The sequence below is a fragment of the Bos javanicus genome, chromosome 1 (genome assembly GCF_032452875.1).
Source record: "Bos javanicus breed banteng chromosome 1, ARS-OSU_banteng_1.0, whole genome shotgun sequence".
Lineage (NCBI taxonomy): Eukaryota > Metazoa > Chordata > Mammalia > Artiodactyla > Bovidae > Bos > Bos javanicus.
In genome coordinates, this window is record NC_083868.1 from 43,516,187 (window position 1) to 43,538,310 (window position 22,124).

Genomic DNA, 22,124 nt, shown 5'->3' on the forward strand with positions numbered 1-22,124 from the left:
AGAAAACACATACTGAGTAATTAATGCCTTCACGACACAGGAGCTCACTGACAACGCACTAGGACTTGTAGCAGTCACGGTGACTCTGTTCATGGACTGGTAAGTGAATGAATACTTTGGATGGAGGCTCTGGGAAAAGGCATGCATGGGGTAGTTGTATATGAAATATAAGGAAACTGAAATATATATCATTTTAATATATTTATGTTTGTTTAATCCATGTTAAGAAATTTAAAAATAAGTAGAGTCTCACCTTAAATTTTAATTCCAGGACCTTACTCCCCTTTTTTGTCCTCTCTCTGTTCCTCTCATTCTTTCTTCCTTAATTGATAAGTGGAGGAATAGTGAAAATGAAATTGACCTGTAGAGAAAAGGAGAAATATGAAAACAGAGGTAACATACCACTATTTCTGCTTTCAAATGAATCCCAGATCAGCCACTTCTAAGGAAATAAGATGGAGGAAAAGAAGCTGGGGGCTGGTGTATTCGCTTCTGACTGTACCAGAACATCTGGGTTTTAATGGCATGATACAGTAAGAATCCTTGGCACCATCAGTGCTATTAAATGTCTGTTATGCATTAATAAAACAGAAGAGGCTCATTTAATATGGCATTTATACTGGAAACCTTGGGATGATGATATGTAATGAATCACTGGTGGGTTTTATCAGTGAATGTGTATTTTTGGCAGGATAACAGAAAGAGAGAACAAATGAGAATTTACTTTTGTGATCTTCTAGAGGAATGGGAGAAAGAGAATGTGGCAGTTCTAGGGAAATATTTCAAACTTCAAAGACCAGAGCCCTAAGATCTGGTTACTGTTTTCACAGGAGCATTTTCTCTGTCCTGTTGACTGTTTGGACAAATGTTTACAACCAAGATGGTTGCTAAATGTCTGAATTCTGCTGAGGAGACTTTCTTCATTTCCACAGAAGGAAGTGGTTTGGATACATTTTTCTCCCTCTCTTGTAAGTTTCTTTCAGTGAGCCTTGTCAGTCAAATGTAGCGCTCAGGTTTATTGCTCCAATTTCCTTAATATGTATAAATTATTTCTTTAGGTATTTATTTGTTATAGCAAATATAAGTGTTGGGAACCTAATTTATTATAGAAGATATTGAATTTCTACTGGTAGATAAAGAGGTTAAATATTTTTTCTTGTCCTATTTCAGCAACATGATGAACCATGATAATTTTCCATTTGCCTCTTCCTCTATTACAAGCATCTCTCTCTTTCCCCACCCTACCCTCCTTGGTTTTTCTAGGAACATAAGAAATTTAACCAATTCACTTTCTTGGGGGTCAAAAGAAGAAGGCTTCAGCTTGGTATTTTATCTCTAATGGAAGCTGCAAAGGATTTGTGTACACACTGACCTCCATAAGAGCAATATCATGCCTAGAAATTAGAGAATTAATTACACATGCATGGTTAGCAGAGAAGTGAAAATTGAAGAGTGAACATACCAGAGTACTGGCAATAATATGATTTAGGTGTGTAGTAGCTGCACGCCTCCCCCTGAATTCTTTCCTCTGGGACCTTGGCTGGCAACGCAGCCCAGAATTAAATAGACAAAGATGAAATGCTGTTTGGCTTCTGAGAAATTGAGTTGTTTCATGAGCTCATGGAAAACTATAACCAGATAGTTCTATCCAACTGAAAAGTGCTGTCTAGCCTCCAGCAAGGCTCCTGGCCTCTTTAGGTATCAGTTTCCTTGTCTGGAACAGAAGATATTTAGATATCAGTATATGCATCTGTCTGGGTGAGTGCTCAGTTGTGTCCGACTCTTTGTGACCCCATGGACTATAACGTGCCAAAGCTCCTCTGTCCATGGGATTTCCCAGGCAAGAATATCGGAGCATGTTGCCATTTCCTTCTCCAGAGGATCTTCCTGAGCCAGGGATCGAACCATCTTCGCTTACATCTCCTGGATCGGCAGGCAGATTCTTAAACACCTCACCACTTCATTTGGAGCTTCCGCTCCAAATTTTTACATGATTCTTTTCTAATTTGTATTTCCTATAGGGTCCATGGGATTCCCTGGTGGCTCAGAGGGTAAAGAGTCTGCCTGCAATGTGGGAGACCTGAATTTGATCCCTGGGTCGGGAAGATCCCTTGGAGAAGAAAATGGCAACCCACTCCAGTATTCTTGCCTGGAAAATCCCATAGACGGAAGAGGAGCCTGGCAGGCTACAGTCCATGGAGTTGCAGAGATGGACACAACTGAGCGACTTCACTTCATAGGGTCCGTAGTAATAGGATGCATGCTTGCATGCTAAGTCGCTTCAGCCATGTCCAACTCTTTGCAACTCTCTGGACTGCAGACCACCAGGCTCCTCTATCTGTGGAATTCTCCAGGCAAGAAAACTGGAGTGGGTTGCCATGCCCTCCTCCAGGGGGTCTTCTTGGATATATGCATAAAGTTAGACAATTCTTCCAGATTCTCATTGTCTGCTGTTCCCTTTCATCTCACAGCCAGATTCTAAATCCTTAATCCCTATATCACTTCCCATTATAGAAGGGAGAGGAAACTGATGACTACAGAATTCCTATCTGTGAAAGCATTGTTTGTGCTGAGCAGGAGTGGCTTTACAGGAGTTGCTTCACACACCCTCACCCTGCCCAGCAGTGCCCTTATAAACAGGGGATGGATGAAGAGTTTCAGTTCTGTTCTGTGAAAGGAGCAGATGGGACCTTGGAGGGGGAGGGGACCTTATCAGGAAGGAGATGGGGGAGGTCAGAGGAGATAAAGCTGGCCTGCAATTTGAATGGAAGCTGGAGTTGAGGAAAGGCGAGAAACAGTGCAAATTCCCCAGTGATTGGAATGCTAAGATTGTTTGTGGCATATGCCACTCCCACCCCTCTTCCTCCCAAATTCTTCATTAAGTTTGCTCTAGTCACAGCCTAGACCGGGTGAAACTCTGAGAAAAGGGGAGTTGTACACAAGTTGTGTAGGGGACAATCAGGTTGTAGAGTTTATTGATTCTATATGGAAAAGGAGGGATGCTTCCTTAAGAGGTGAAATGACAGCAGAGATCAAAAATTCAGAGAAATCAGAAAACTCCTAGAACCAGAGGCCCGGAGAAACCGAACCCTCTGTGCCACTCACCATTTCTTAACAAGAGACTCAGATTCCATCCCTAAGTACGTCAGGATATTTGAACTATTTTAAGTATTAAAGGACGACGTGATTGTTGCAAGCTAGAAGATTTGGAATCATCCAGGTAGCTGACATCTGTTATACTAGGACAAGTGAATAATAATAACAATAATTCTACTTTTTATTTTCTAAGATTCAAGAGAATAGAATTAGAGATTGTTTTTAATGTGCATATTCTTTCAACGATTCCTTTTGGATCTTTAAATTTAATTTAGATCCTTTAAATGTAATAAGTCAGTAAAATAGGAAGCAGTATTTTCAACAATCAGCCTTTAGAGATTCAGTGTGTAAAACGAATACCTAAGGCTTTTAAAACAAATAAGTATATCATCTCCTTCATATCACATTCACAGACTAGCTAATGTTAGCCTGCCTTTCAGTACAATAAGGTATAAATGAGATGCAAAATATACATTTTCATTTAAACTGATTTTTTTATTTGGGGCATTCTATTAACCATAGTTTGTGAAATGACAGACTGTAGACTAAAAGGAAATAATATATTGTTCAGATTAACCTGACTTGCCATGAGCTTCTGCATTAATCATCAGGTTTTAACACCAATAGAAGTCATGCTTTACATTTGACTGACATACACTATCATTTTGCTCCTAGTTAACATACTGCACAAAAGTGATAATGTGAGGGATTTTTCTGAAGGATTGATTGCAGACCAAGATAACTCCTAGGAGGGGAAAAAGGCAGAATATAATTTCCCTTGCTTGGCTAATTTCTTTTTTTAATCTTGAAGGACAGTACATGCCTAGTGCTCACAGAATTTTGAATAAATAAAATTATTTTCTCATCATATATCTGGCATTATATACTGGTAATCCCTTTAAATCAGAGCTTAGTTTCCATTTGTAGGTCTGAAAATATGTAGATTCATTTTTGATAAATATAGTCAGTATATTTGATACTACTGATGACTAAAATGGAGGGTGAGAGAAGACCTTGATAAAAGATATAAATTATTGTCACAAAAAGTCACATAGTAACAAAAAATCATGGATTTCCTATTTGCCTAGGTGTCATTTGCAAGATGCTCAGATATTAACAACAGTTCCACCTTATAACAAAATTTAACTATTTGTTTAGCTGCTTGATTTGAAACAGTAAAAGTGATTTTATTTCCCCCAAATCAAATATCAGACAAAGCAATTCAGGATTCAATTTGGTCTTTTTATCACATGTTATTATACACATATACAAAAATAAGATTAACAAAGTACTTCCTATCATAATATAAATATATCCATTCACTCTAGATACTGTTAGATGTCACATATGCATAAAATTAATTAAAGCACCTACAAAATAATATCCCCAACAGAGAGCCACGCAATATGTATATAATTCAATTGAACTTCTCTACAAGTTAACCAACTCTTAATAGCCATACATACATGCTTATGGCAGCTGTCAATTTAGAGAAATTATAGTTGTGCATGGCCCAGAATAAAATCTTTTAATACCATCTATGTCCTAATGGAAAACAAAATGAAACAAATGAGCTGTGTTTAAAGATACATTAAAATATTACACTCAGATACTTCTCTGGTGGTACAGGGGATAAGAATTTGCCTGCTGATGCAGGGGACATGGGTTTGATCCCTGGTCTGGGAAGATCCCACATGCTGTGGAGCAACTAAGTTCATGTGCCACAACTCCTAAGCCCACATGCCCTAGAGCCCGTGCTCCGCAGTAAGAGAAGCCACCGCAATGAGAAGACCATGCTCTGAAATGAAGAGTAGCCCTCACTCACTGCAACTAGAGAAAGCCTGTGTGCAGCAACAAAGACCCAGCACAACTAAAAATAAAATATAAATACATTAATTAAGAAAATATTATACTCAAATCCTATCTGTCATCACATATTCTCTCCTGAAAGTTTCCAACATTTATGTCCGTATACTATGTGCGCAAAACATTTAAGCTCTTCTTTATCTTTCAAGATTTTTTTCCTGGTCCTAGAATCATTTTCATAGTTGTGAATTTCATTCTATTCCATCATGTGACATTATCCCCACCTTTATTTTCCCAAACCAAATTAATCCAAGAGGTGGCTAACATCTGTGAAAGATAGAGTAACCTTTAAATATCTTTCTTTAAAAATTATCTTCATGGCCTTCATGTAGCCAATAAATGATAAGAAAACTGTATTTAGGAGAAGACAGTGTGAATTGTCTCTGATGATATCTTGAGAATGTAAAATATCCTTGAAAAAAAAAATGTAAAGAAACTCAGAATTCCACACTTACCCAGTGAATGTTCATTTTTTTCTCTAACAGATTTCCAAATTAATTTAAAACAAGCTGCATAAAAATTATGACATAATTTTCTGGACTGCAGAATCAATGAGTTGCTCTCCTGAGATGGTGAGTACCAACTAAGTCACCTGATTCTGAGAGCCCACTCTTGGAAACCTGTGGTCTCTTTTGAGTAGTGATGGGAAAAATACTGAGAACCACTGGGCTAGAAGATTCAGTTCTGACAACCAGGCAGTTTGAGTTCATGTGGGTCTCTGACTTTTTCAGATTTACAGTTAAAAATCCTTTTTATGTCTGTTTCTGCCAAGCTTATGTCCCTTCCAAGCTGTATATCTTCCATATTCCTTCTCCTTTTCTATGAGTCTAAAAGAAAACACTTTGATCCATTAATGGAATGTAGTTGACCCAATGCCCTCTCTGTCACAATGTTGATTTACAGCCGCCAGGAGCAACGGGCGGCAAGCCAGGCTGCAGACAGTGACTAAACCCCAACAACAGGTCAGATGCGGTGCTTGCTTAATGGGCCCCTCTGTCTCCAGTGAGCAGCCCGCCTGTCACAGTGGGTGCAGCTTTCTCATGGTAGGAATTAGTTGCACACATTTTCCTGCCTCCAGGATTTGTCAGAAGGCTGTCTATGACCAGGATGAGCCACTGAAGAATCATGCTCTAATACTGGGTCCCCTCCTGTGTGTGGGGAACCTGGCCAGAAGGGGAAGGGCAGGGCACTCACGTTTAATGAGCATCTACCTCTGCTAGGTATTTGACACATGTGATGTTACTGATGTTTTCTGGCATCTCAGTGAAGTTTAATTATTCACACATGAAAACACTGGTTCAGTGATTAGGAAAGGACTCAGCAGGGTTGAGATTCCAGGCCTGCCTCACATGAGCAATGATCGTGTTTTTTCAGCCTAACCACACTGCCTCCATATTATTCTGAGAAATGCTTATGTCACTCAGTAACCTAGACGTATTACAAAACCTGCTACCAACAGGCAACAAATACCTAATAAAAGTGCATTTTTTGTGTTACAAAATTATCATTTGATACAAATGGTTACTTTGAAAACCATGCTAGGAGATGTCCATTTTATCTCTTGTATTTTCTAAAAGCTCATAAAATTTTTGTCTTGAGTATTTTGATAAGTACACAAGCCCAGGTCCTGGAATTGTATAGCATTGAATTTGGGGTTCAGAGAATGTACTGGCATTCTTCATCTTTGCTGAATCCCACCAGAGATCAAAGAATCTGAGAGATTAATTTCCAGTTAAAAATGGTAGATTGACCACAATGTTTATTCCCTCCTCAAAATGATGTCAAAATGATATTAAAAGAATTCGGAAAGTATTAATATATACCAATAAGGACAATGGCTAGACCTGAAAATGGAGGGGTGGTGGTGGTGATCAGTCAGTGAATGTACCTATTGATCTGCAGGTCTCTGGTGCCCTTTTGCCTTCCTACTCTCACAATTCCAAAAACCAAACCACAATGTATATCTATAAAGTAAATGAAATGCTGTGAAACTTTCTGAGATTCTGGAACATTCTCCTATGCCAGAAGTATGCTGCTTATATTTTGTCTTGGGCCCATTGAAGGTCTCTTGAGGTAGGCTTGGTCAGTGGGTATTTTCATCTCATATCTCTGGAAGTCCCAACATTCTGTTTGCATTTTAACAGCTACTTACTAGATAGGCAAGAGCACGAGCTGACTTGGTGCCAAGCTAATTGTCAAGCTCTTTTGCAGTGAGCCAGTTTGGCAACATAAAACTGTAAATTTTATAGTGAACCATATGATAATTTTGTCATAAACTGGGTTCTGAAGGCATTTCTTTTCAACCACCAGTGTGTATTAAGTCACTTCAATAGTGTCTGATTCCTTGCGACCCCATGGACTCTAGCCCATGAAGCTCCTTTGTCCATGGGATTTCCCAGGCAAGAATACTGGAGTGGGTTGCCATTTCCTTCTCCAATAGATCTTCCTAACCCAGGGATTGAACCTGCTCTCTTGTATCTCTTGCATTGGCAGGTGGGTTCTTTATCACTAGCGCCACCTGGGAAGTTCCAACTTCCAGTAAATCTTAGAATAACCCTTTACCACCATAACCCCAAACATGAGAAACAATTGCTCTGCCGAAAGTCATGCTTGTGTCTCTACTTTGCTTCACTTCTTCCCCTCCTCCATGCTTTCAGCTGCTTTGCTACATCCACTTGCGTGAAGTCCACCTACAATGGACTTGGTACAAACTATTAAGAGTAACTGGAAATCACAAATATTGCTTTACACTGTTGGACTTTCTTAGCTTAGGTTAAAGGTTTTACAGAATCCCTTCTGGAGCTTAATTTTTCCCCTCAAATCTTACTGTAAAGTGAGCCATAGACCATTCCTTTAATATCACGTGATCTTAAGATCCAGGCTTAACTGTGAATGTTGTTCCACATACATGCTTACATTTTAAGTAACTAGAGTATTTGCTGCTAGAGATCATGGAATATTTTATATTAATTTTAGTGTCTCTTGACAATAGACAGCACCATAGTGGTTTTCAATACATTTTTGATGCATTAATAATGTATCAATGAAAGAACCGTGAGTTGTTTTTTTTTTGCTCAGAAAAATTGTCTTCTTTTTTAGATTTTATGTGCCACCCTTCTATTTCCAGATTTTGCCAGTACCTTCTGTCCTAAAACCCATGTTACAGGATAAAAATAAAAAATAAACCCCTATTTAGCAAAGTCTGTATATTTAGGTTTCTGTTATTTGCAGCCATATGCACTCTTAACTGGAGAAGGCAATGGCACCCCACTCCAGTACTCTTGCCTGGAAAATCCCATGGACAGAGGAGCCTGCTGGGCTGCAGTCCATGGGGTCGCTAAGAGTTGGACATGACTGAGCGACTTCACTTTCACTTTTCACTTTCATGCATTGGAGAAGGAAATGGCAACCCACTCCAGTCTTCTTGCCTGGAGAATCCCAGGGACGGGGGAGCCTGGTGGGCTGCCGTCTATGGGGTCACACAGAGTCGGACACGACTGAAGCGACTTAGCAGCAGCAGCAGCACTCTTAACTGATGTGTATGTGTGGGGGGAGGGATGTACCACACTCCTGCTGAAACAAATCATTAAGCAGGTCAATAATGAACATGTTCTAGGAGGAATTTGTATTGAAAAGGCTTTGCTGTAAATTGGCCTAACAGTCACTTTCATGGATGCTGAGTATGAAATTGGAAAAGAATAGGTGTGTGTATACGTATAACTGCATCACTTTGCTGGGCACCTGAAACTAACACAGCATGGTTAATCAACTATGGTGGTGGTTTAGTCACTAGGTTATGTCTGACTCTTGCGACCCCATGGACCATATCCTGCCAGGCTCCTCTGTCCATGGGATTCTCCAGGCAAGAATACTGGAATGGGTTGCTATTTCCTTCTCCAGGGGATCTTCTCGACCCAGTGATCGAACCAGGTCTCCTGCACTGCGGCAGATTCTTTACAGACTGAGCTATGAGGGAAACCCTTAATCAACTATGAAGTATGAAGTGAAAGTTGCTCAGTCGTGTCTGACTCTGCCACCCCATGGAATATGCAGTCCATGGAATTCTCCAGACCAGAATATTGGAGTTGGTAGCCTTTCCCTTCTCCAGGGGATCTTGCCAACCCAGGGATTGAACCCACGTCTCCTGCATTGCAGGCAGATTCTTTACCAGTTGAGCCACCAGGGAAGCCCAGAGATGTCTGGCAAGCATACAAATACATGTGATAAAAAGTGGAGTCCAGTGCCTACCATGAAATGGGTGTAGATGCAGTGGGTAAAGACTTTGCATTTTGTTGGGGAGATCTGGAAAGCTTCATAGAAGAGGCCTTGAAGATGAACTAGATTTCAGTAGGTTGAAAGGTTAGGATATGATCAGAGAAGAGAATGGTGTAGACAAAGGCATGAACGTGGGAACATGGAAAGTATGATCTTAAATGTTACTAGCTACCATACAAACTATACTATTTTTTCCCAACTCCTGATAACTGTCAAAATAACATTTTAGATCACTGAGATCCTGCATTTATATTTTAATTCAGCTACCACTGACCCTTTTGTCAGAGAAAAAATTTATTTCTCTGTTTAGTTCTAGCAACAAAAGGATGAACTGAGGACATTGTGAATTGGTGGTATTAATTAAACAAATTCTTCATTTTTACCCTCTCTCTGTGATAGAGTTTGGAATATACTAGTACCATATTTATTTTCCATGATTTTTTGGAAGTTGCTGTTTTTAACGACCTCAGGATTATAATAAATGCAATCTCCTTGACTATCTTTGCCCACCCTGTAATGGGTGATGATCTTTAACTGGACTCCTTCTCAAGCAAAAGAACATTCTACAAAGGAACTGATAGGGCCTGTGTACTGATAAGAATGTGTATTTTGTGAATTTTTCCACAGTGTGGGAGAATCCTTAGTGAATCTTTATTCACCACTTTAACTCCTATATTTTTAAAATCAAGTCTCTGATATACTTTGTTCCTTGATGGTGGGATGGAGAGATTCCCTTTCTTCAAGGTTGCCAAGTAATTAATACCATGGACTTCTTGGCACATAATCGGAGCCAACCATCTGAATGATTGAACACACTGTAGGGTTTTCAGCAAAGAAATGTAATTAATTAAAAGTGTGCGTAACAAAAATTATATTCTCTGTGGGCACAAGGAAGCTGGAATAATGCTACTCTGAAGCTGCCACATGCACATTGTGTATTGTTCAACTCTAGACAGTGACATTCGCAGCATAGTCTGGGGAATGGCACCCTTGTTGCTGGGTGGTGCACAGCCGCCAAGGCCATACAAGGCAGCCCGGGCCATTCTTTGGTTGTCTTTTGTTGTGCTGACTGTAGCTGAAGGAGTCTCTTGCCAAGTTTCCCTGTATATTTTGCCGTTCCTGCAGCTCTTACTTTTCTTGGAGCTTTGGCAGTGGGATCTGTTGGCAGCTCTGTTATCCTAGGCCGTCTTTGCCTGTGTCCTTGAGTTCCTAGACAACCTTGAAAACTGACATGCATATACCCACAGTCTTTGCTGGGCCTTTAATGGGGATATTTTCTCTGTTACCATTTTTTCCCCTCCTTCCAGTTGCCAAGGTCTTCCCCTGCCTGTGATTTTTTGCTTCTAAGAGAACCATATTTTGTTTTTGTGTCCTTTTATGAGGGTGACTATATCATATACAGCCTAACTGAGAACACTTTAAAATATTTCATATGGTCATCCTAATACAAGGACACAAAGACCAAACATGATTCTCTAAGAAGGAGCTATTGATAATGACACTGGGATAACAAATATAAACTGGGACTATCCTGAGCACCCTGGGGTGTCTGATCACCTGCCCTTCTCTCTCTCTAAGCTGATATGCAGCAGGTTCACACCTTAAAGAGTAGAAGCTATGTCTGGGATATTTCTGGGCTTCCCTGGTGGCTCAGATGGTAAAGAATCCACCTGCGATGCGGGAGACCTGGATTTGATCCCTGGGTGGGAAGATCCCTTGGAGGAGGGCAAGGCATCCCACTCCAGCATTCTTGCCTGAAGAATCGCCATGGACAGAGGAGCCTGGCGGACTACAGTCCATGTGGTTGCAGAGTCCAACATGACTGAGCGACTAAGAACAGCACATGGGATATTTCTGTTCAGTGAATCATTAGACAAAGCACCTTCACCATTAGCACCGCTCCCAGGACTCTCCAGACCTCCCTCCAGCATCTCAACAGCATGGCTTTGGCATGGCCAGAGGCCTATAGGGCCCTTTCTTGCTTGCTAAGTCACTTCAGTCGTGTCCAACTCTGTGCGACCCCATAGACGGCAGCCCACCAGGCTCCCCCGTCCCTGGGATTCTCCAGGCAAGAAGACTGGAGTGGGTTGCCATTTCCTTCTCCAGTGCATGAAAGTGAAAAGTGAAAGTGAAGTCGCTCAGTCGTGTCCAACCCTCAGCGACCCCATGGACTGCAGCCTTCCAGGCTCCTCCATCCATGGGATTTTCCAGGCAAGAGTACTGGAGTGGGGTGCCATTGCCTTCTCCGTATACCAGGCCTAAGGTTTGCATGTGCTATGATTATTAAACATAATCATAAACAGTTATTAAACACCTGCTATTATGCCAATTCTTTTACCAGCTCCCTAGTCTCCCTTTCTCTTACTTTGTCATCTATCAACCTAGTCTCAGGACTGTGAAGATACCCACAGTCTATTTTTCTGTTTCATCTCTATTATACTTGTATGTCACATTCAATTTTGTAGCTGTTATTTATACTTATCATAAATAGCAAGATATTTATTTAAGAGAGGAAGGTATTAGATTTTGTTATCAACATTACTGAATTGCAGGGTATTTATGGTTTCTTCAAGCAAGGAGCTTTGAAAGGAGAGTTCTGTCTCTTCTCATAATCACAGCATTGTAAAAAGATTGTTTCTGTGTGTGAATCCACTCCCCTGGCTGGAATGTGGAGAAGACAATTGGTCTCCATGAATAGGATTAAGAAAACCAAAGGAGAGTTTCAGAGAGTTAGGGCTAAGAAGAGGGAAGAAAAAGATTGTGTTGTTTTTCTCAAAAATCACATGGCAAATATTTCGGATTACTAGGTCAAGTTAAGGCTTTGTGAGAAGTAGAGAAAAAAAAAAAGAAATTTTGTGACTGGTGAAAAAAAAGTTTCTTTTTTGAGAGCATCAACTATGAAACTTGGATGAAATTCCCCATATGGCAATTGTGAATTGAAGGGTGAGTTCTGGATCAAGAACCAATGTTTTCATGGCTTTATATAAATGTGAGACCTGAAATATTCAAAATGCTAATAGGCATTTAGCAAAGACTTCTTCGAAAATTTGGTATCTTTTTGGTCATGTCCAGAACTGAGATAGAGACAGGTGTAAGGGGAGCATAGAAAGTCTCACAGTGTGGAGACATATAGAAAGAGCATGTGACCCAGAGTCAAGTGAAAAATATGGGTTCAAATCCCAGCTCTGCCCCTTGCTAACCAACCTCTCTGAACAGTGACTCTTTCACCTTCAGTTCTGTGCAGTTCAGTTCAGTTACTCGGTCGTGTCTGACTCTTTGTAACCCCATGAATCGCAGCATGCCAGGCCTCCCTGTCCATCACCAACTCCCGGAGTTCACTCAGATGCACGTCCATCAAGTCAGTGATGCCATCCAGCCATCTCATCCTCTGTCATCCCCTTCTCCTCCAGCCCCCAATCCCTCCCAGCATCAGAGTCTTTTCCAGTGAGTCAACTCTTCGCATGAGGTGGCCAAAGTAGTGGAGTTTCAGCCTTAGCATCATTCCTTCCAAAGAAATCCCAGGGCTGATCTCTTTCACCTTAGAACAAGGCAGATAATACTTTTTCTATCATGTTGTCAAGATTTTCCAACTTAATGTACAAAAACTGCTGACTAGCATGCCTGCTGCTGCTGCTGCTGCTAAGTCGCTTCAGTCATGTCCGACTCTGTGTGACCCCATAGACGGCAGCCCACCAGGCTCCCCCGTCCCTGGGATTCTCCAGGCAAGAACACTGGAGTGGGTTGCCATTTCCTCCTCCAATGCATGAAAGTGAAAAGTGAAAGTGAAGTCGATCAGTCGTGTCCGACCCTCAGTGGCCCCATGGATTGCAGCCTTCCAGCCTCCTCTGTCCACGGGATTTTCCAGGCAAGAGTACTGGAGTGGGGTGCCATTGCCTCTCCGACTAGCATGCCTACTCCATAGTAAATGCTTAATAAATTCGTGTCTTAGAATGTGGGCTATTTTAATGCAGAATGTAGGTACTAAGGTACTTGATTTTTAATAAAGAATTTAAGGCAGAGAGAAAGGAAGAATAAATGTGACCTGAAAATTGGATAAACCTCCATGTGTGGAGGGTCTATGGAATGTGTGGAGAGGTGAAGAAATACATACAATGAGGGAAGGAGAAAGAAGGAAACTGGCAATCCTGGAGGTGTTGATTTTATATATCAGGTTAAGACAGGTGACATAGTGATACCAATATAGGAAATGCAAGAGATGTGTGTTCCATCCCTGGGTTGGGAAGATCCGCTGGAGAAGGAAATGGCAACCCGCTCCAGTATTGTTGCCTGGAGAATCCCATGGACAGAGGAGCCTGGAGAGCTATAGTCCATGGGGTCGCCAAGAGTCGGACTCAACTGAGAGAATGTGCATTCACACACACAAGACCAAAGAACTTCCTGGCATACACACGATGCCTTTGCTTTTCTGGAGGTCAGAGGGAAAACTGTAGCAATTTCTGGCTGAAGAGACTGAAGAAAGTTCTAGTGCTAGCATGACTGCAGCACAGGGTCAGTATTTTGCTGAGAAGTTCATAACCTTGAGGTCTGTAGGCTCCTAGAGGAGGTGTATGGAGAAGGCAATGGCACACCACTCCAGACTCTTGCCTGGAAAATCCCATGGATGGAGGAGCCTGGTAGGCTGCAGTCCATGGGGTTGCTAAGAGTCAGACATGACCGAACGACTTCACTTTCACTTTTCACTTTTCACTTTCATGCATTGGAGGAGGAAATGGCAACCCACTCCAGTGTTCTTGCCTGGAGAATCCCAGGGACGGGGGAGCCGGGTGGGCTGCCGTCTATGGGGTTACACAGAGTTAGACATGACTGAAGCGACTTAGCAGAGGAGGTATAAGTGTGCTTCAGGAGGCCCTGTGAACCCCTCTGAAGCTATGGGAAAATCTTGGTAGATATTTGTGTCCTGGGGAACAGGCTCCATCATGTTCTTTGGATTCAACAAGAGCCGTCCTGGGAGTTAACTCCCACAGTCTATGGTTCCCCACTGTGTAGCAATGATATAGTTTTGGAAACTAATATCTGCTCTAGGGAGGTGTGCTTGATCTAAGGATAACCCCACATCTTCGCAATACTTGGTTTAAATTAGAGAGAATAGAAAAATAAACCTGATGTACCCATCACTGAGTGTTTTTCCTGATTTTTGAGAGAGAAAAACTGCTCTTTGACTAAAGGCACAGTCAGGGGAAGCATGTGACCAGCCTACAACTATGAAGGGATGAGTCTGACACTGTGGACGGAAGCACAGAGAAATGGAAAGAACTAAAGCCCTCATGACTTCAGTAAGCCCTGGTCCAACCATTTCCTGAAGCCTGACTTCCATCTGGACTTCCCTCCTGTTACTGATAAATGTTATGTAAGTGACCTTGGGTAGGGTTTTCTGTTACTTTTAAACAGTCATAGCTGAATGGAGATAGTGACCCCCAAAGCTGAGAGCCAGTTGTTTACACTACATTAAAAGAAGAATCATAGAGAATGCTTAAATGAACTGTTTCATGGTTAAAACCATTTCAGTATAACTGGATAATGATATCTTTCTTTACTTCATCTACAGAGGTGAAATAATTTGTGCTTTTCACTTTAATATGAGTGCCCTTGAACCCTTCTATAATGGTAGTGGGAAGAAGGAGCACTATCACATAGACGGAGGTGGTGGTGTGAAACTTAGGGAGTGTGCGTGGGGGAGGGCCTTTTAATTATGCAGTGTATACACTTATGCTTTCACGGTAGTTTAGAAAAAGTCATATACATAAGAAATGTAATCAGGAAGGTCTGTGATGCAACTGTCTCAAGGCATCACTGGTCATGGAGCTGTCTGCTTTCAATCTTGATCCACAGTGCTTTTTGCTAGCCTTTTATCTTGGAGGTAACTCTTCTGCTTTGGTGCCATCGGTAATTGGATGGTCTCTGGGCACCAACCTAGTCTGTGTGCTTCACTTGCCTTTACAATCTACAGAGACACAAGTAAACCCTAACTTTAGTGGAGGACTATCCTACCTGTACCCTTCTCATATCCACTCCTCATCCACACTGAAGAACCCTGGATTGGCACATCACCTTGCTTTTCTCTCTAGTGCACACTTACTTAAACCCCATATTCTACTTCCAGCTGCTCTCTATACCACTATAGGTCATGGAAGACTTGGGAAGATGAGGAGGGTAATCTATGGCCCTCCCACGGCTAGATCACAAAAAGTGAAAGCGAAAGTCGCTCAGTCCTGTCCAACTGTTTCCAACTCCAGGGACTATAGCATCCCAGGCTCCTCTGTCCATGGAATTCTCTGGGCCAGAATACTGGAGTGGGTAGCTGTTCACTTCTCCAGGGAATCTTCCCAATCCAGGAATCGAACCCAGGTCTTCCACATTGAAGGCAGATTCTTTACTGTCTGAGCCACCAGGAAGCCCAGATCGCACCAGATTGCAAAAGGAGGGTAATTTATGGCCCTCTCGTGGCTATATCGCAAAAGAGTCAGGTATGACTTGGCAACTAAACAACAATAACAATACGGCTGTTAATAATATAATGTCAATGGCAAGATTTGCTATCTCTATAGCCTCTTCCATAATTCTGTGAAGTTGACTCTTCTAACACTCTAGACAGAAAGTTAGGTGAATGTCTACTTTACTCTCAGAACTCAAACTTAAAGGAAAATCTAAGGGAAATTCTGTGGGTCTATCCTTACTGCTATCCTGTTTGCATTTTTATCAATTCGATTAATAAATAGAAATCATAGTACTCTAGTCTACAGATGACACAATGCTGGGAGAAACAGCTAAACACAAAATATCTGAAAACCCTTGTCTAGTGCTTACTATATCCGTTCTTCTATCTACCTTACCTGTATTAGCTCATTTAATTCTTATTTCATAGATGAGGAACAAGTTACTTGCCCAAGGCCACTTAGCAAGAGAAGAATAGAGTTGAGGTTTGAATCTAAGTGGACTGGCTCTAAAGTACATGCTCCTAGTCTTTCTGTTTTGATGCCCTCAGCATGGTGTAAGAGTTAAGCCAATAGAATGGGTATTTTAGATATGCTAAAACAAACAGCAGAATACAATAGATAAGGAAAGAGCTGATTTTACAACAGATTATATGAAAGAGGTCAAGGGTTTTTGGTTGATCATAAGCTGGATTTGAAAGGAAATAAGCTGCTTCTAAAAAGGTTAACACAACCCTAGACTTCTGACAAGGAAAAATATGATTCAGCAGAGGAAGTAAATGTTCCACTGTATTCTAACTCTGACTAATAGATTATGCTGGAATATTTCATCTATCAGGTATCAGAGTTCACGAGCAATACTATCCAACTCAAGATGTTAGCCAAACTGATGTTCAGTCCAGTGACTACTCCATGTAAAATGAGGGCATATAATAGCAGTTTTTAGATATTTGAAGAATATCTGAAGAGGTATGATCTATGGTATGGTTAATATCTTAGCTCAAAACCAAAAGGAATCATCTAAATATTCAAAGTCTTTCACAATAGTTAGGGCTGCCTCATTAAGCAGTGAGTTCCCAGGCAATAGAAGGTTCAAAAAGTGTCTGGATGACAATTTGTTGAACATCTCATTTGTTGGAAAATAGTGTTTATTGGAATAGCATTGCAACAAAGCTGTTTTAGGAATCTGGGTTTTCTTAGGAATCTGGCTTTTCAAAGGTAATTTTTAGCCAAAAATCAGGTATCTACACAATTGTTAACTGGAAAGCATCAAATTAAGAAAGCTTTGAAGGACTCATCTTAGCATATAATAATGGGCAATATTACCATTAAATTTGAAGGAAAAATACTTAAATGAAACTCCTAAACTCCTTATCATATATTTTACAAAAATGTTGGAATCCAATTTCAAATGGATGTTTTCCTGCCACTTTAGTGTTTTTAAGTGCTTTGTCTTTGAGAAAATACTGTAATAAATAAAAGTGGGCAAGTGAAGTGGCTGAATACCCTGTCAAGATGCCCTGTCCAACGAGTGCACATGTGATGAGTGAGGAAGGGAGAAAAGGTTAATGTAATTAGAGAAATGAATTCTGGGTAGCCCCAAAGAGCATGTCTTGTGAGTCATCTACATTCACATTTCTTTGAACTTTGTCTATCCTAAGGGAGATGAAGCAATTACATAGACATAATGTGTTACCCTTTCAGTACAATGCAACCCACATTCCTCCATACATTCATCATCATCAGTGGTATTTGTGTTCAGTGCTGTCACGCAAGCTAGTTGCCAACAATTATTAAAAAGAAAACCGAAAGGTTATGCATTTAGGAGATAAAGCAAGGTTAACTTTTGAAACATGCTCTATGAAGATGTCAATCCATTAAGGGGAAAAAAATCACTAAGAAGCTCCTCAAAGATACTCCTGCATCAAGAACTATCTCCAGAGACCTACGAAGTAAATGAAGTGATTATCTGTCACTCACAATTCTCCGAAATGGAATCCACAATGGCTGTGATATAGCTGCATATGAGCTTCCCCTCGCATTTTTACCTACATTCTCATTCACTGATTGTGAAAGTCTTTTTCTCTGGACTTTCTCTCATTACCTGCTTTTTTTTTCTTTAACAACAAACAAAAATACTCTAGATTTCATTACCAGAGCCACTTATGTAGGGAGCATCCTGTCTGGCACGGTGTTAATACTACCTCTCTCAAATTCTCAGGAAAAAAAGAAACTATTTTCAACACATATTTTTCCTCCTCTTACCTCCTCCCCTCCCTTTCTCTTCTTTCCTCCTTTTTTCTCTCTTTCCCTCCATTCCCTTCCTCTTACTCCTCCTCCCACTCTTCCTCCTCTTCCTCTGGAATTCATGTTTCCCTTAAAATGAATTTTCTTCTATCCCAATTAATTTTCTCAGACTACAAATAAAATAGCACTTATACTGTGCTTGCTATGTGCTAGGCAGTTTACTAAACACAATGCATATATTGGCTCATTGGTCTTTGTTGGTCTCTCCAACCTGAGAAAGTATGCCCTGTTGTTACATCTTTCAGAGAAAGAAAACCAAGGCGTGGAGAGGTTGTATAATTTGGCAACAATCACATGGTAATGAGGTCTGAACACAGGCCTTGTGGTTCCAAAGTCCATGCTTGAACCAATGACACATACCCCTTCTCGAACTTTAGGGTTTTCCAGAGCATGGCTTCCTTAGAGACTGATAAAGAAGGGAACTAACATTTACTGGGTACCTAATTCATGCCAAGCACTCAACATATATTATCTAGTTAGATCTCTGCTACAGCACTTCAAGTCAGGGATTATGATCCCAGCTTTATAGACAAGGTTAAAAAAAAGCAAACTTACCTAATGTCACACTGTAAGTTACAGAAACAGATTTCTGTCTAGCTAATTCTATACATTACCTTCTTCATATTAGATTGTCACTTGTAGCCAAATATAGAGCAAGAAGCCTGTACCTGAGACCTCATCTTTGGCACTGTCTTCTCATTCTCATACCTTGACCTCTTGGGCACTCTAGAAAACTTGAGATAGTCAGTCAAGGCTTCATTTTTCTCTTAATTAGTCCTTAAGAATGTGCTCTCTTGTCTGGTAGACTTAGGCAACCTATGACCTCAGCTGGTTCTGAGTCATGCTGCTAACTCTGATCTGCATCACACACTTTTTTTTCTTTCTTTGTGGTCCTTAATCCTGAGATGGGATATCGAGAGGCAATGACTACAGAAGAACCGCATGCAGCACATTATAAGAACTATTAGGTTGAACCACATATGAAACAATGTTGCATACTTTTTATATGAAAGAAACTAATGTTTTTGTTGGTAAAATAAGTCAAATAGTGAAATTTAATATGGATCAGCATCTTATGTTTTACAATACCCATTTTTACTTCAATAATTTGTATAAAGTACAGAAAATAGACCAATTTTTAAGGAAAGCATAATACTATTGTGAAAGTATACTTGTATCAGTATGTCTAATATAATTTTATTTCTTATCTAAATCATTTTTGGTGGGCCAAGCAGCTCTGGCAGCCTAGCATTTGCCATGCTGCTAAATCTCAAAGAAATTTAAAAATACATTGAGTTTCATGAAAATTAAAATATAGCATATGTAAATTTGGGGGATCTAGTTAAAGCAGTGCTGAGAGGAAATCTATAGTGCTACGTACCCTAGAAAAGAAGAAAAATCTCAATTGATAATCTAAATTTCCATCTTAAGAAACTAGGAAAAGAATTATAAGATACCCCCCAAGTAAGCATAGAAAGGAAATCATAAAGGAGGACATAAATAAATGAACTTGAATATAGAAAAAAAGAAAAAAATCAATGAAACAAAGACCTGATTCTTTGAAAAGATTAATAAAATTAATAAGCCTCCAATAAGATTAACAACATTGAAAAAAAGACACAAGTTACATAAATCAGGAATGAATCACTGTAACAAGGTCTGTATAAGTATAGACCCTGCAGACATCAAGAGGGTAATAAGGGAATACTGCACAGAACCCTATACGCATGAACTTGACAGCTTAGTTGAACTGAACCAATTCTTCTAAAAGCACAAACTAACACAACTCATCAAATATGAAATGGACCATTTGAATAATCCTACAACAACTACAGATATTGAATTTATGATTTAGACTATCTTCTCCGGCCCTTCCCTAGGCCCAGATGATTTCATTGATAAATTCTTCCAAACATTTAAGGAGGAATGACTGCCAATTCTACACAGCCTTTTTGGAAAATAGAAGAGGGCACATTTTCCAATTCATTTTATATGGTCAGCACTAACCTGATAGCAAAACTTGGCACAGGTATTATAAGACAATAATAGTAATAATAATAACAATAGTACTAATACTATATGTCTCCTCTGCTTAGATCTGCTTCAGCTTCCTATGTAGAGGTGATAAGGAGAGGCTTATTTTATCCTATTCTTTGCAAGACACATACATTCTATGCATTCCTGATAAAGTGCTGTCCAGATGTGATTGACTATATGTGTGGCAGACCTAAACAGAATGGCTGCTCTTGGGCTGATGATTAGCATGAATGAATATATATTTAATACAAATATTTAATTAATATTTAACTTCTGTTATTGTTATAGCAATGTATTTTCCCATCAATAAGTAGTAAGAGCAAAAACTGTGCTTTTAAAATCACTGCGGTTAAAAAAAAATCAGTATGGTATGCATTCATGTTCATAACAGTATTTCTCAAAATAGCCAAAAGGTGGACATAACCCATGTGCCCACTGATGGATCAATGGATAAACAAAATGTGGCATATATATATATATATATATATGTTGTATATATATATATATACGACAGAGTATTATTCAGCCTTAAAAAGTAAGGAAATTCTGATACATGTTACAACATGGATGAACCATGAGGATGTCATGCTAAGTAAAATAAACAGACACAAAAGGACAAATATTGTATATTTTGACTTATATGAGGTACCTAGAGAAGTCAAATTCATAGAGATGGAAAGCAGAATGGTGGCTGTCAGGGTCTAGGGGCAGATTAGGGGTAAAGTGGAAGTGAGAATGAATAGTTGTTTAAAGGGTACTGAGTTTTAGTTTTGCAAAATGAAAAGCATTCTGGAGATTGGTTGCACAACAATGTAAAATTAATTAACACTACTGAACTGTACACTTAAGAATGGTTAAGAGAGTAAATTTTATGTCTATTTTACCACAACTAGGAAAAAAACACTATTGTAAATACTATAGTATACATGCCTTTTCTTAAAGACATTTAGGATAACTTCCTTAAAGTGTTGGGGTCACATTTTAAAGTGTTTGGTGAATATTTCCGAAGTGTTCATAGAAACATGGCACCAGTTTATGCTTCTTGCTGTTTAGTTGCTCAGTCCTGTCTGATTCTTTAGAGACCCCGTGGACTGCAGCAAGCTAGGCTTCCCTGTCCTTCACTATCTCCCAGAGTTTGCTCAAGCTCACGTCCATTGAGTCGATGATGCCATCCAACCATCTCATCCTCTGTCACCTGCTTCTCGTCATGCCCTCAATCTTTCCTAGCATCAAGGTCTTTTCCATTGAGTTGGCTCTTGGCATCAGGTGGCCAAAGTTTTGGAGCTTCAGCTTCAGCATCTGACTCTTTGCAACCCCATGGACTGTATCCCACCAGGCTCCTCTGTTCATGAAATTTTCCAGGCAAGAATACTGGGGTGAATTGCCATTTGCTACTCCAGGGGATCGTCCCAATCCAGGGGTTGAACCTGTGCCATCTGTATTGGCAGGAGGATTCTTTACCACTGAGCCACCTGGTTTCAGCATCAGTCCTTCCAATGAATATTCAAGGTTGATTTCCTTTAGGATTGACTGGTTTGATCTCCTTGCAGTCCAAGGGACTCTTAAGAGTCTTCTCCAGCACCACAGTTCAAAAGCATCAATTATTCAGTGCTCAGCCTTCTTTATGGTCCAATTCACTGGAAAAACTATAGCTTTGATTACATGAACTTTTGTCGGCAAAGTGATGTCTCTGCTTTTTAATGTACTGTCTAGGTTTGTCATAGATTTTCTTCCAAAGAGCAAGCATCTTTTAATTTCATGGCTGAACTCACTGTCCACAGTGATTTTGGAGCCCAAGAAAATAAAGTCTGTCACCATTTTCAATTTTACCCCCATCTATTTGCCATGAAGTGATGGGACTGGATGCCATGACCTTAGTTTACTGAACATTGAGTTTTAAGCCGGCCTTTTCACTCTTGCAGCTAGATGTGACAATATAGCTAAAGTCTAATAATGAGATCTAAAAATAATGGTATGTATAAATAAAAAAAGTTGTATCTAAAAGTAATGGTATGTGGAGTTTCTGGAATGTTTTCTTTAAGTAAAGGACTTGTCTTCTTTCCCCTTTGTACCTGCTGCTCAGAATGTAGA